The sequence below is a fragment of the Somniosus microcephalus genome, chromosome 5, assembly GCF_052327205.1.
Source record: "Somniosus microcephalus isolate GS21.2 chromosome 5, FLI_Smic_1.0, whole genome shotgun sequence".
NCBI classification, from domain to species: domain Eukaryota; kingdom Metazoa; phylum Chordata; class Chondrichthyes; order Squaliformes; family Somniosidae; genus Somniosus; species Somniosus microcephalus.
The window spans coordinates 85,180,048-85,193,498 of record NC_140991.1 but is presented as its reverse complement, the minus strand read 5'-3'; the positions used below and the strand labels follow the sequence as shown (position 1 = coordinate 85,193,498).

The following is a 13,451-nucleotide window of genomic DNA, read 5'->3' as shown; positions in this document are numbered from 1 at the left end:
GTGTGGGGGTCCTGGGGACCACAGTGCTGCCCGAGACCTGCTGGGCTACCTCCTTCCACATGGCGTGGAAGACTTGCGGCGAGGGCCTCCTGCCACTTGCCGGGTACAGCACTGCCCTCCGTCTCTCCACAGCGATGACCAAGGCCTCCAATGCCTGGTCGCAGAATCTGCGAGCTCTCTCCCTGGGCCATTGATCTGCCATAATGACACCTCCTTCAGTGGTCCGGTTCCTTCTCCTTGGCCTTCTGCTGCTTGCTGAGACAGCTGCTGAACCCACAATGCTGAGAATGAGGTTCTGCAGCATCATTAAACCTCCCCTTTAAGAACTGGAAAGGTCCTATGGCAATGATGACTAGTGATTAGGCTGCACCTGACATTGCTTTGTGCTTTGAGTCTAACGCCACTGAGCTAGGCCATTAGCACTTGATTTAGTGCTCCAGTCCTTTCTTTGAGCGCTTACACTTAATTTAGCGTGCAGTGATATTCATTAGCGCCTGGCGCTAAATCTCATAATGAATTTCCCCCCCTAGGAGTAGTCTCTTTGGAGTTGTCTCATTGTAATTCTTATCACTTCAATTACAAATGCTTCTTATACACGTTGACATTTAGCTTCACTAAGGGGGTCTAATTCCTTGTCTTGATCATTTTGCCAAAAAAATCAATCGCAGCATTAAACGAGATTTCCCATTTTGTACTTATGACTTTTCCAATAAACTTATTGACAGGAGTAATTTCACTCCATAAATGTTCAAAAATACATCACCCTTTTTGGAATAAGCTAGGTGCCATAGAATTACCAGAGCATCTTCAGTCCCAGTAAATCTGACTCCCTTCCCTTCAGAAGCATATAGTTGTGGCTGCAGCAAATAGATAAGCCATCAATTTTCTTGTCTCTCTCTCAAATACACCTGCTGGAGAAAGGCCAGAAGTTTAACATCCTGCCAAATTGACTGTTATGTTTGATAATCTTTCCTATCTCCCAAATGACCATTTCTCATAAAAGAATGGCCTTATTTTAGGACAGCTCTATAGCAGGTGGAATTGTGTGCCCCTCAAGCACACTCATGATATGATAGGAAGACCCTACATGATGCTGTTGGAGTACAATACATCCGGTGAAGGATGTGAAATAAACCTCTGTACCCAGTGCAAATTGTTTGCTTATAACTGGCGGAACAGACCTGCTGGTCCCTTTCTCAAATGGGGAAACCTAAGCTCTGCATCCTGCTTGTTATCGCCATTACATTCTTATTAAGAAACGCCCTAACAGATTCTAGTAATTACTCACTGTCAGTCTCTGAAGACACCAGAATGTTCCTGGCACTGCTCGAGTATTATCAATAGCTGAATCATCTTTTGAAAATTCTTCAACTAAATGAGTATAATGTCTGAACATTAAATAGGTATAAAGTCCCTGGAGTAGATTTTGACTTTATGCAAACGTGTGAAACGGGTGATAGTGAATCGGCAGCCCGCTTTACATCTCTCTCCACAATAGGAGGAATTGGGAGAGGTGTAAAATGGGCTGCCGATTCGCTATCACCTCTTTTATACTATTGCACAGAGTCAAAATCTACCCCCTTGTATCTGAGAGCAAATTTTCACTGTGTCTGCAAAGAAGAATGCGTGAGGTAGATTTTTATCTTCACTGATTGAGCTGCAATCTGGTGGAGAGGATCAGCTGTTGTAGAACCCACCCGATTTTTATTTTGTTGATTTCAATAGAATAAAAATCGGGCAGGCTCTATAACGGGCGGTCCACTCGGCCAGATTATCATAGAAACATAGAAACATAGAAGATAGGAGCAGGAGTAGGCCATTCGGCCCTTCGAGCCTGCTCCGCCATTCAACGAGATCATGGCTGATCATCCAAACCCTAGCACCCGGTCCCTACACCGACAGCCATCCCACCCAAGCCCTATCCCCGTAACCCCACGTATTTAATCCCCCCTAACACTAAGGGCCAATTTTTATCATGGCCAATCAACCTAACCTGCACATCTTTGGACTGTGGGAGGAAACCGGAGCACCCGGAGGAAACCCACGCAAACACGGGGAGAATGTGCAAACTCCACACAGACAGTCACCCGAGGCCGGATTTGAACCTGGGTCCCTGGTGCTGTGAGGCAACAGTGCTAACCACTATGCCACCGTGCTGGAGGTGAAGACATAAATCTACCCAATGTTATAATTGGGCGGTTCCCTCCCTCTGACCAGTACACACTCTCTCCCCCCATGTCCCCCAATAGTCTATGATTTTTAGAAACAAATAAGCCGAGCTCTTCATTCCTACTCACAGGTTTCAAGCATGGCGATCCACCCAATGTGAAATGCCCACAAATGCACAGCCATATATTGAACCCAGACCTGTATTCCTTTTCTCCTTCGATAGGTAAAACTTGATTAAATCAGTAGGAGGAACTAGAAATTACTGGTGCTGATATTAGTGGATGAACAACAACAACTTGTATTTATATAGCGCCTTTAACGTAGTAAAACGTTCCAAAATGCTTCTTAGGAGAGTTATCAGACAAAATTTGACACTGAGCCATATAGAGAGCTATTAGGACAAGTGACCAAAAGCTTGGTCAAAGAGATAGGTTTTAAGGAGCGACTTAAAGGAGGAGAGAGAGAGCTAGAGAGGCAAAAGGTTTTATGGAGGGAATTCCAGAGTTCAGGGCTTTGGCAGCTGAAGGCACGGCCACCAATGGAGGAGTGATGAAAATTGGAAATGCTCAAGAGGCCAGAATTGGAGGAGCACAAAGATCTCAGAGGGTTGCAGGGCTGGAGGAGGTTACAGAGATAGGGAGAGGGCCAGGCCATCGAGGGGTTTGAACACAAGGATGAGAATTTTAAAATGGAGGAGTTGCCATACCATGAGCCAGCGAAGGTCAGTGAGCACAGGGGTGATGGGTGATCAGGTCTTGGTGTGAGTTAGTGCGAACACTAAATGCATTCCTATGACATTCCTTTGCCACTATTTTTCTACATTAAACATGCTATATAAATCGAATCATAGCCTCGCTGGTAGCGGGCCTCAGCTAATTTCCGGAGTGGGGGGGGTGCCGATCGTGTCCAGCAGGAGTGCTGTGGAGTCGGGAGGAGCATTCCCGCTCCTCCTGGTTCCACTACAATTTAGGAAAAAAATAATTAAACTTCGCTTTCCAGTGGCCGCTGGCTAGGTCGTACGCTTGACCAGAAAACCAATGGCTGCTACGCTCAGGCCTGCCCAATTTCGCGGAGAGGTTCTAAAACACGCGTTAGGCCCCTCATCAGCAAGGGACTTAACACCGGTTTTAAATGGCCACCATGGACACCTGAAAAATGGCCCGACCCAATTTCAGGTCAGACATCTTTCAGGCATCCTTGGGCATAAAACGGGCGCAATGAGGCCCAATTTCTGCCCAGTGTATTTTTTTGTTAATAGCACATACCTGGGCAATCTTCCACATCGTAAGATAATAATTTCTAGCCCAAGGTTTCTTACCTCTCTGTACAAATGTGATATTTTGCCTGTTCTTTTTGAATTGCTGTATGGATTGTTGTACGGGAACTTCACTAGCACCAACCAAAACAAGTATAACAAATGTGAAGATAAAAAAGAAAGTGCAAATGCTGCAAATCTGAAATAAAAACATAGATAATGCTGTAAGTGCTCAGCAATCTGTTGGTATCTGAAAAGATTGCCACGGCCACAGCAACGCTGGGAACATGGTGGTCAGTCTTTCCCTGCAACTACCAACCCATTTTCACTGGGCAGCAGGCCTCAAAATTCAGCTCCATAGCTTTTAAGAGAAGCGCAGATAAACATTTGTTGCAGCTAAAGATCCAGGGCTATGGGAAGAAAGCAGAGCAGTGCGGTTAGTTTTGAATTGCTCTATCAAAGAGCCGGCAGCCAAATAATGGGCTGAATGGCCTCCTGTGCGGTAAAGCTCTCCGTTTCTATGCTTCTACCACTATCCTGGCTGGGATCAACTATTTCACGCAGACTGCTGATCCTGGTCTGTATGGCTAAGGCAGTCAATGAATAAACTCATTCAGCTAGCGGCAGAGAATCGTCTCTTATTCTGTAAATAAATGCATATTTGCAATATAGAATAAATTAGAAACACAGCCCCGACCTCAGGACGAATTATAGCATCCTACTGTCTCCCCAACTGAGGTTAGTTAATTTAGTAAAACCTATGAATTGAACCTGGGAGCACCTGGTTTGGATGACGCAGTTACATACATACCAGCTGATCCTTTGGGGGAGCTGTAAAGCCTAACCCTGATTGGCAGATTTAATCATCTATATTTATATGGCTGTTTCTTCATCTCCCCTCTTATGCTGGAAGTGACACAGTGAAAACTATGTCCTTACTGTTCCATGCATCACTCTCCATTTGATTCTGACAACTCATGAGTTACTGCTGCTGGATTTATTTAATTATGAAGGTTTCCCTGAGCTATGTGCTACATTTGTTGAAGTGCTGCCAATCTGTTAGCGCAAAGAGAAATAATTGTTCAATTACCAAAAAAAACTACAGTTAAGCAAGATACTGCATCTTCCTTATAAAACAACTAGCTGAAGTGTCCGGCGGTGCCGAGGGTCTTTTGAGGGCATGTTGTTGTTGGAAGAGAGAGAGAGAGTGACTGGGGGGAAGAGAGAGAGCGACTGGGGGGAAGAGAGAGAGCGACTGGGGGGAAGAGAGAGAGCGACTGGGGGGAAGAGAGAGAGCGACTGGGGGGAAATGGGGGGGAAGAGGAGGGGGGAAGGGGAGGGGGAGGAGGGGGGAAGGGGAGGGGGGAAGAGGGGGGGAAGGGGGGAAGAGGGGTGAAGGGGAGGGGAGGAGGGGGCAAGAGGGGGGAAGGGGGAAGGGGAGGGGGTGAAGGGGGAGGGGAGGGGGGGAAGGGGAGGGGGGAGGGGGAGAGTCCCTGAGCCCCCTGATCTCTGCCCCCATCACCCGAGCCCCGCCCCCCCAATCTCCCGAGCCCCGCCCCCCCCAATCTCCCGAGCCCCGCCCCCCCGATCTCCCGAGCCCCGCCCCCCCGATCTCCCAAGCCCCCCCCCCCGGATCTCCGGAGCCCCGCCCCCCGAGGCTCGCCCCCCCCACCCCCCCGATCTCCCGAGGCTCGCCCCCCCCCGCCGATCTCCCGCCCGCCCCCCCCCCAACCAAGCACCGAACTCCGGAGGCCCGATCTCCCGAGCACCGGCCCCCCGCCCTCCCGAGCTGGCTTCAAGTCCGCCAATTGCGGCTGTGAGAGACGGCCGGCGGGCCCGGTTGCCGGGGTAACCCTTTCCACTCTCCAAGCCCCGCCCGAGATCCGCACTCCCGAGAGCCCTGCCCCCCCCCGCCCGAGCCGAGCGGGGAACAGAGAGAGACGCTGCGTCTCAGCTGCTCCTGCTGCGCGCGCACCCTGACCCTCGTGGCCCTCGTGGCTGACGCCGTTGCCCCGGGTAACGTGACACCGAGGGGGGGGGCCGCCCGAGCCGAGCGGGGAACAGAGAGTGACGCCGCGTCTCAGCTGCTCCTGCTGCGCGCGCACCCTGACCCTCGTGGCTGACGCCGTTGCCCCGGGTAACGTGACACCGGGGGGGGGCGGGGGGTGAGGAGCTTTGCAGAAGCCGTGGGACAATTACCTAGCTCGGGCCTGGCTGGACAAGAAAGGCCCAGGCTTTGAGGCCTAACAAAAATGGGGAAAGGTAGGAAAAAGAATCTTCAGGTTAGAGAAAATATTTACAAATGAATGAAGTTTTTTTTAAAACAATTTAATAAAAGCAATTTTATTTTGCTGGAAATGTATATTTGAAAAGAAAGACGCAGAAAGCAGGAAAAAGAATGGAAGCAAGATGGCGGCTACTCACCTCGGTTCAGAACGATAAGGCCCGCCCACACACGCACCGATTGGTCGACCGTCAGGTCACCAAAGCGTAGGATTGGTCAATCGTCCTGTCACTCGCCCGTAGGAGGGCCCGGCCGCACGCGCCAGCAACCCGGCATACGATTGGTCAACCTCGAGGTCACTCTGTCGCTAATGAGCGGATAATGAGATGCTAATGAGCGGAATGTTGAAGGTTTTTTGGATACCGCGGGCGCAATTTTTGTCCGGCCGAAACGTAAATACGCTTACCATCGTTTTGGAACGGTGAGCTTTCTTTCGACGTAACGCACGCGTAGGTACGCTCTGTAACTTTCGAGCGCATAGCCGGACAGACGCACACCCGCGGACAGACAGATAGACAGACAGATCGATTCGTTTATATATATAGATTGCAATTTGATATAATTCAATGATGCAAACAGGACAATTTGGGGGAGAAATTCAGTAGGTTGCACCACCCGTTAGCACCTTAAGAGGGCGCTAAGTGGGTCGCAAGCCAACTGGCGCCCGGGCGCGGCACTGCCCACGCCTCCCGCTAAATTCCGCGGGACGTTAGTGGTGGCGCTAACCGATAACGCTGCGCCGCTGCCAATGACGTCATCGGTGTGCGCAGTGCCCCGCTGACGCCCCGGCCGCGATATTTGGCAGCACCCTCTGATTTACCGCCGGACGCTATGTCCGACGGGTTCAGGGGGGCCTACCTACGGCCGGGGAGGCGCAAATCAAAGGCGAGGTGCGGGGCGGCCATTTTTGTTGCTGCCAATCACTTTAAATCTGTGTTCTCCTTATTTACTCTATCAGAACCATGCATGATTTTGAACACCTCTATCAAATCTCCCCTTCACCTTCTCGGTTCTAAGGAGATTAATCCCAGCTTCTTCAGTCTCTCCCAATAACTGAAGTCCCTCATCTCTGGTATCATTCTAGTAAATCTCTTCTGCACCCTCTCTAAGGCCTTGACATCCTTCCTAAAGTGTGATGCTCAGAATTGAACACAGTACTCCAGCTGAGGTCTAACCAGTGTTTTGTAAAGATTTAACATAACTTCCATGCTTTTGTACTCTTTGGGCTAGAAATTCACCTCCTTTGCACCTCGCATTAGCTACCGGCTTTGCGACCGGCCGTGACGAGAGTACCAACGCCCACAAAATTTCCGTCGAGGTTTGCGGCGGCAGTAACCCCATGCGCCACGATGTCCTGCACCCGGAGATCGTGATGCCATCGTGCTGCGCATCGCCCTGGTAGCGCCCCGAACCAGAACTTCGGTTCCGCCCCCTGCAGCATCGCCGGGCGAAAACACCGACAGCTGCAGGAGGTGTTGTTAGGGAGGCCGGGCGCTTGGGGAAGTGCTATATAAAGGGGATGATGGTTGCGTCAATGAAAAAACTTTCTGAATGCATTACTTCAATTTTCAGTGCTTTCCTTGGCCGCAATCAGTCAGCCCTGCACTCTGCTAGAGTGCTTGGGGCGGATCATCGCGGATCACGGCTGCCGTCAGCGACAACGGACCTCCTTTCCATGCAGAGCCTGCTGCGATGGCCCTTCACTTTAAGGGAGGGAAGGAGCCTCCATTCCCGGCAGCACTGCACGGGACATTGGGCAGCGCTGCACCGCTACCGCCCTTATTGCCGTCTTTAGCGCTCCAAGGGAAAGTGGTAGCGCTTGATTTCGTGCTTCACTTCCTTCCTGGAAGTTCGTGTCGGAGTCCCTCGCGCAGCGCCTGCTGATACTTTTGTGCTACCGCAAAAGTTATTGCCCCAAACACGGCGCTACGCAATTTCTCCCCCATGCCTCTATTAATAAAGCCAAGAATCCCCTATGCTTTTTTAACAGCCTTCTCAACCTGTCCTGCCACCTTCAAATATTTGTGTACACACACCCCAGCTCTCTATTCCTGCACCCACTTTAAAATTGTACCATTTAGTTTATATTGCCTCTCATTCTCATTCATCCTGCCAAAAGGTCTCACTGCACTGCGTTAAATTTCATCGGCCATGTGTCTGCCCATTTCCCCAGTCTGTCTCTGCCCTCCTGAAGTCTGTTACTATCCTCCTCATTGTTTACTACATTTCTGAGTGTATGCAAGTGGACTTTAAACTGACTGGATAAATATGTTGATACCATTTAGATTGTAGTGGTATATAGTTAAAATGACAACTACAACACAGAGAGCAGTTGTATTTAATTTCACACACCATAAGGTTAAACATGAATATACATAATTATTTGCGATGTGGGCAATAAATGTGAATGAGCATTAGCTAATTGAAATGTATCAAATTACTGATCATACTTAATCCCACTGGAATAATTGAATCAGAATTTATATAAATAAGCGTGATGTTTTGAAGTTTCTAGTACATAAACATTTAATAAGTTTGTCTTTATTATAGCTGTTCCAGCCAACAACTTTCCTGATGATCTGAACCGTGTCGAAAGACACTGCTCGAACGGTATTATTATGTTGCAAGAAATTAAAGTGGAAAATTAACCCTTGAATAACTACTGTTAAAGGTTAGTTGGCTTTTTCAACAATTTCAAAAAACATTACTATTTACCAGACTCTTCCACTTTTTCATCCAGACCTAAGTTGTGAAAGCAGATTCATTGCACTGCAATGTCCTTGATCTACGTCACCCTCAGCTTAAGAGTGTGCAGGCAGAGAGGGAATGGGTGACCGCCAGACAGAAGAGAAGGACCAGGCAGGTAGTGCAGGAGTCCCCAGAGTGCACCTCGCTCTCCAACCAGTATTCTGTTCTGAGTACTGGTGGGGGTGATGGTTCCTATGGGGAGTGCAGCCAGAGACAAGTCCACGGCACCACGGTGGGCTCAGCTGCATGGGGGGGTTAGGAAAAAGAGTGGACGAGTTTCTGCGGCTGCAGACGTGACTCCAGGATGGTATGTTGCCTCCCTGGTGCCAGGGTCAAGGATGTCACTGAGCGTTTGCAGGACACTCTGAGGGGGAGGGTGAACAGCCAGAGGTCCTTGTCCATATTGGTACCAAAGACATAGGCAGAAAGAAGGATGAGGTCCTGCAGGCAGAGTTTAGGGAGCTAGGAGAGATTAAAAAGCAGGACCTCAAAGGTCGTAATCTCCGGATTACTCCCGGTGCCACGTGCTAATGAGTACAGGAATAGGAGGATAGAACAGATGAATGCGTGGCTGGAGACATGGTGCAGAAGGGAGGGCTTTAGTTTTCTGAGACATTGGGACCATTTCTGGGAAAGGTGAGACCTGTACAAGCTGGACGGGTTACACCTCAACAGAGCCGGGACCAATATTCTCGCAGGTAGGTTTGCTAGTGCAGTTGGGAAGGGTTTAAACTAGCTTGGCAGAGGGATGGGCACCAGCATACAGGAGTAGAAAAGAGGAATAAGTTCCATAAAAGAGTGTGTGTTGGATAGCACTAGAGAAGAAATTAGTACTAGAGGCAGAAGTAGTAACATATTAGATAGGAGCAGACTAAGAAAGACTACGAAAAATTCAAAAATGGGTTTAGAATGCATGTATGTAAACGCACAAAGTGTGGTGAATAAGATTGGTGAACTACAAGCACAATTAGCTGTGTGGCAATATGATGTTGTGGCAATAAAGGAAACGTGACTTAAAAACGGTGAGGACTGGGCACTTAATATTCAAGGGTACAAGGTGTAATGAAAAGATAGGAAAGGAAAAAAGGGAGATGGGTGGCAGTGCTGATTAAGGAAGACATTGTAGTGTTGGAAAGGGAGGATGTTCTTGAGAGCACAAGGACAGAATCCATTTGGTTAGAGTTGAGGAGCGAAAAGGGTATGATCACGCTATTGGGGGTATTCTATCAGCCTCCAAATAGTGAGAGGGAGGTAGAGGAGCAAATCTGCAGGGAAATCGCAGAGATATGCAAGAGATATAGAGTGGTGAATTTGGGGGACTTTAATTACCCAAGTATCAATTGGGATCATGCTAAGTTAAAGGGAAAGGAGGGGGAGGAATTTCTGAAATGTGTTCAGGAGAATTTTCTTGACCAGTATGTTCTTGGCCCAACTAGGAAGGAGGCATTGCTGGATCTGGTGCTGGGAAATGAGGTGGGTCAGGTCGACCAAGTGTCTGTGAGAGAACACTTGGGTACGAGTGATCATCGTATCATAAAATTTAGATTAGCAATGGAGAGGAGAAAGGAACAATCTAGAGTGGAACTCCTAAACTGGAATAGGGCTAACTTCAATGGGATGCGAAAGGATCTAGCCAGGGTAAAATGGAACCAAAGATTGACAGGAAAAACTGTAATGGAACGATGGGTGATCTTTAAGGAGGAGATGTTCCAAGTACAGGCTAGGTACATTCCAACAAGAGGGAAGGTAAGGGAACCAAAGCAAGGGCTCCTTGGATGCCGCAGGAGATAGAGAAGATGATATGAAACAAAAAAAAAGGGAGTATGATGCATGTCAGGTGAATTCTTCAAGGGAGAACCAGACCAAATCCAATAAGTTGAGAGGCGGTTAACATAAAAGGGAACTCAAAAATCTTCTATCGGCATGTAAACTGTAAGCGGGTAGTAAGAGGCGGGGTGGGGCCTATTAGCAACAAAGAAGGTGTTATATGCTTAGAGGCGCAGGGCAAGGCTAGAATACTCAATGAGTACTTTGTATCGGTGTTTACTAAGGAGGTGGATGCTGACAAAATATCGGTAGAAGTGGAAAAGGTAGAAGCAATGGAAGGGGTGAAAATTGATAGACAGAATATACCAGAAAGGCTGGGTATGCTTAGAGTGGATAAGTCATCTGGTCCAGATGGCTTGCATCCCAGATTGCTAAGGGAATTGGGGGAGGAGATAACGGAAGGGCTTGCCATAATTTTCCAATCTTCCCTAGATGCGGGGGAGGTGCTGGAGGATTGGAAAGTGGCAAATGTGACACCATTGTTCAAGAAAGGGTGTAAGGACAATCCTAGTAACTACAGGCCGGTAAGTTTAACATCAGTGGTGGGTAAAGTTTTAGAACAATAATCAAGGAAAAAATTAATGGGCAGTTGGAGAGGTTTAAGCTAATTAAGAAGAGCCAACACGGATTTGTAAAAGGCAGATCATGTTTGACTAATCTAATTGATTTTTTTGATGAAGTAACAGGAAGGTTCAATGAAGGGAATGCAATGGATGTTGTCTACATGGATTTTAGGAAGGCGTTTGACAAAGTACCACTTAGAAGGCTGGTTAACAATATTGAGGCTGATGAATAGGTAGGTCAGTGGCAGCTTGGATAAGGAATTGGCTTAAGGACAGAAAACAGCGAGTTGTGGTAAATGACTGTTTTTCAGATTGGAGGATGGTAGACAGTGGTGTTCCCCAAGGGTCAGTGCTGGGGCCACTGCTTTTTTTGATATATAAATGACCTGGATATTGGAATACAGAGTAGAATTTCTAAATTTGCCAATGACATCAAACTTGGGGGTGTGGCAAACAGTGAGGATGTTACCAATCGACTGCAACAGGACATAGAAAGGTTCGCAGAATGGGCAGACAAGTGGCAGATAGAATTTAATACAGAGAAGTGTGAGGTGATGCATTTCGGCAGAAGGAACAGGGAGAGGCAATATACACTTAATGGCACAGTTTTACAGAGTGTGTAGGGACAGAGAGACCTGGGAGTTAATGTGCATAGGTCCCTGAAGGTGGCAGGACATATTGAGAGAGTGGTTAGCAAAGCATATGGGATCTTGGGTTTCATAAATAGAGGTAATGAGTACTAAAGTAGAGAAGTTATGCTGAACCTTTATAAAGCGCTGGTTAGGCCACAACTGGAGTATTGCGTCCAGTTCTGATCACCACACGTTAGGAAAGATGTGAAGGCCCTTGAGAGGGTACAGAGGAGATTTACCAGAATGGTTCCGGGGATGGGAGATCTTAGCTACAAGGACAGGTTGGAGAAGCTGGATTTGTTTTCATTAGAGCAAAGGAGGTTGAGGGGTGATTTGATAGAGGTGTGCAAGATTATGACAGGTTTGGATAGGCTAGACAGGGAAAGGTTGTTCCCACTAGTTGATGGTACAAGGACAAGGGGACACAGATTTAAGGTTTTGGGCAAGTGATACAGGGGGGATGTGAGGGGAAACTTTTTTACGCAGCGAGTGGTGAGGACCTGGAACTCGCTGCCGACGGAAGTGGTGGAAGGGGACACACTCAATGTTTTCAAGGGGAGACTAGATAGGCACTTGAGGGAAATAAACTTGCAGGGCCACAGGGATAGAGCGGGGGAATGGGACTGACTGGATTGCTCTACAGAGAGCTGGCACGGACTCGATGGGCTGAATGGCCTCCTTCTGTGCCATTATGACTTTATGACTCCTCTGTTGTTTCGATGATGAAATGGAAGATGTACATGGGAAATATTTTAAGAATGAATTGTTAATAAACCCACCTAAAACCCCTTCTAGGGTTAAATATTGACTGTAGTCCATGCCCCTGGAGACACCTTCTTCTTTAACTATTTTCAAGACACCTGCTTCACTTTGCAAATGATATTGCTGATGCCAAGTAACATCCATACATTAGGTGCCCCTTTCAAACCAGGATCAGATTCTACTTGTAAGGGGTAATTCTGTGAGATCGTGCTCAGCTGCACATTTGAAATTTGGGCATATGCACCCACCGATTTTCTGTCCATTAGGTGGGAGTATGAATTTGTAAAATGAGCTTCATAGATTTGATTTGAAAGAAAAATTATTAAAATGAAATTTACTGGAGACAGGTCTACACTACAGCAGGTACAGTATCTCCATGTTATTAACCTTCCCAGCGCAGATTCTAGTAATCTTATTCAGCAGGTCATTCCATTAATGCCAGCAGAACTCCCTCAGATAACTCCTTTAAACAGTGTTAAGCACTGAATATTGCACAGTTTGATCACAGTTTTAATAGTAAATGCAATAAACAGGCATTCATTGGCTGACTCATTAAAAATTGTAATTGATTACGAATTCTCCAACCGGTGTTGTATAAATAATGCATAACAAGTGAATACGCTGTTTCACTAACATATTGCATTGTTGTGTGAATTCTGTAAATTGACCTTTTCCAAAATTAAATTTTATTCAAGTTTAGTTGAAAAATAAGTCTATTGCAATAGTTGTTGCTGAAAATATTAAATAATTTCCATTTAAGTTGATGAGCTGTATAAAATACAGTCCTGATTGCTTTGTACTCTAATACATTTCTATACCAATACATTATCAGTATTTGAATAACAGACAGAACAGCTTTTGTGGTAACGAAGTCTAAAAGCTGACAGGTGTGCCCTAGACTGTGTCAGTAAGACATCTGCTGTATCTCCCACTTTCAATGATCTGTAAACAAGTGAAGCATCGTGCTGAATACTCTTCAGTTGAAGTTGAAAACAAGGAAGCTGAGATCCTTTTACATGTGACTACAAAATTGGAAGTGTGATGAAGGTCTCTTGGATTGAGGCACATAGATCTCTTTATACCTGTAGTTGGGATGCACACCTCTTAGAAAGAAGCATTGCACAGTTTAGGGGGGGGGTGGAATTGGTCATATTGAGAGATTGGTTAGCAAAGCATATGGGATCTTGGGTTTCATAAATAGAGCTATTGAG

The 13,451-nt window shown here is 47.0% G+C and overlaps 1 protein-coding gene across 5 annotated transcripts in view; it reads left to right on the top strand.

Annotated features, from left to right (window-relative positions):
• Window positions 1-13,451, top strand: part of znf804b (zinc finger protein 804B) — a 1,078,762-nt gene that overhangs the window by 627,301 nt on the left and 438,010 nt on the right. For 2 of the 5 annotated variants that reach the window (XM_085987928.1, XM_085987929.1), the window contains exon 2: window positions 8,259-8,379. The exons of the other annotated variants lie outside the window; for them this stretch is intronic. The gene's annotated coding sequence lies outside the window, so the exon portion shown is untranslated. The remainder of the gene's footprint in view (window positions 1-8,258; window positions 8,380-13,451) is intronic. 5 annotated transcript variants of the gene reach the window in all.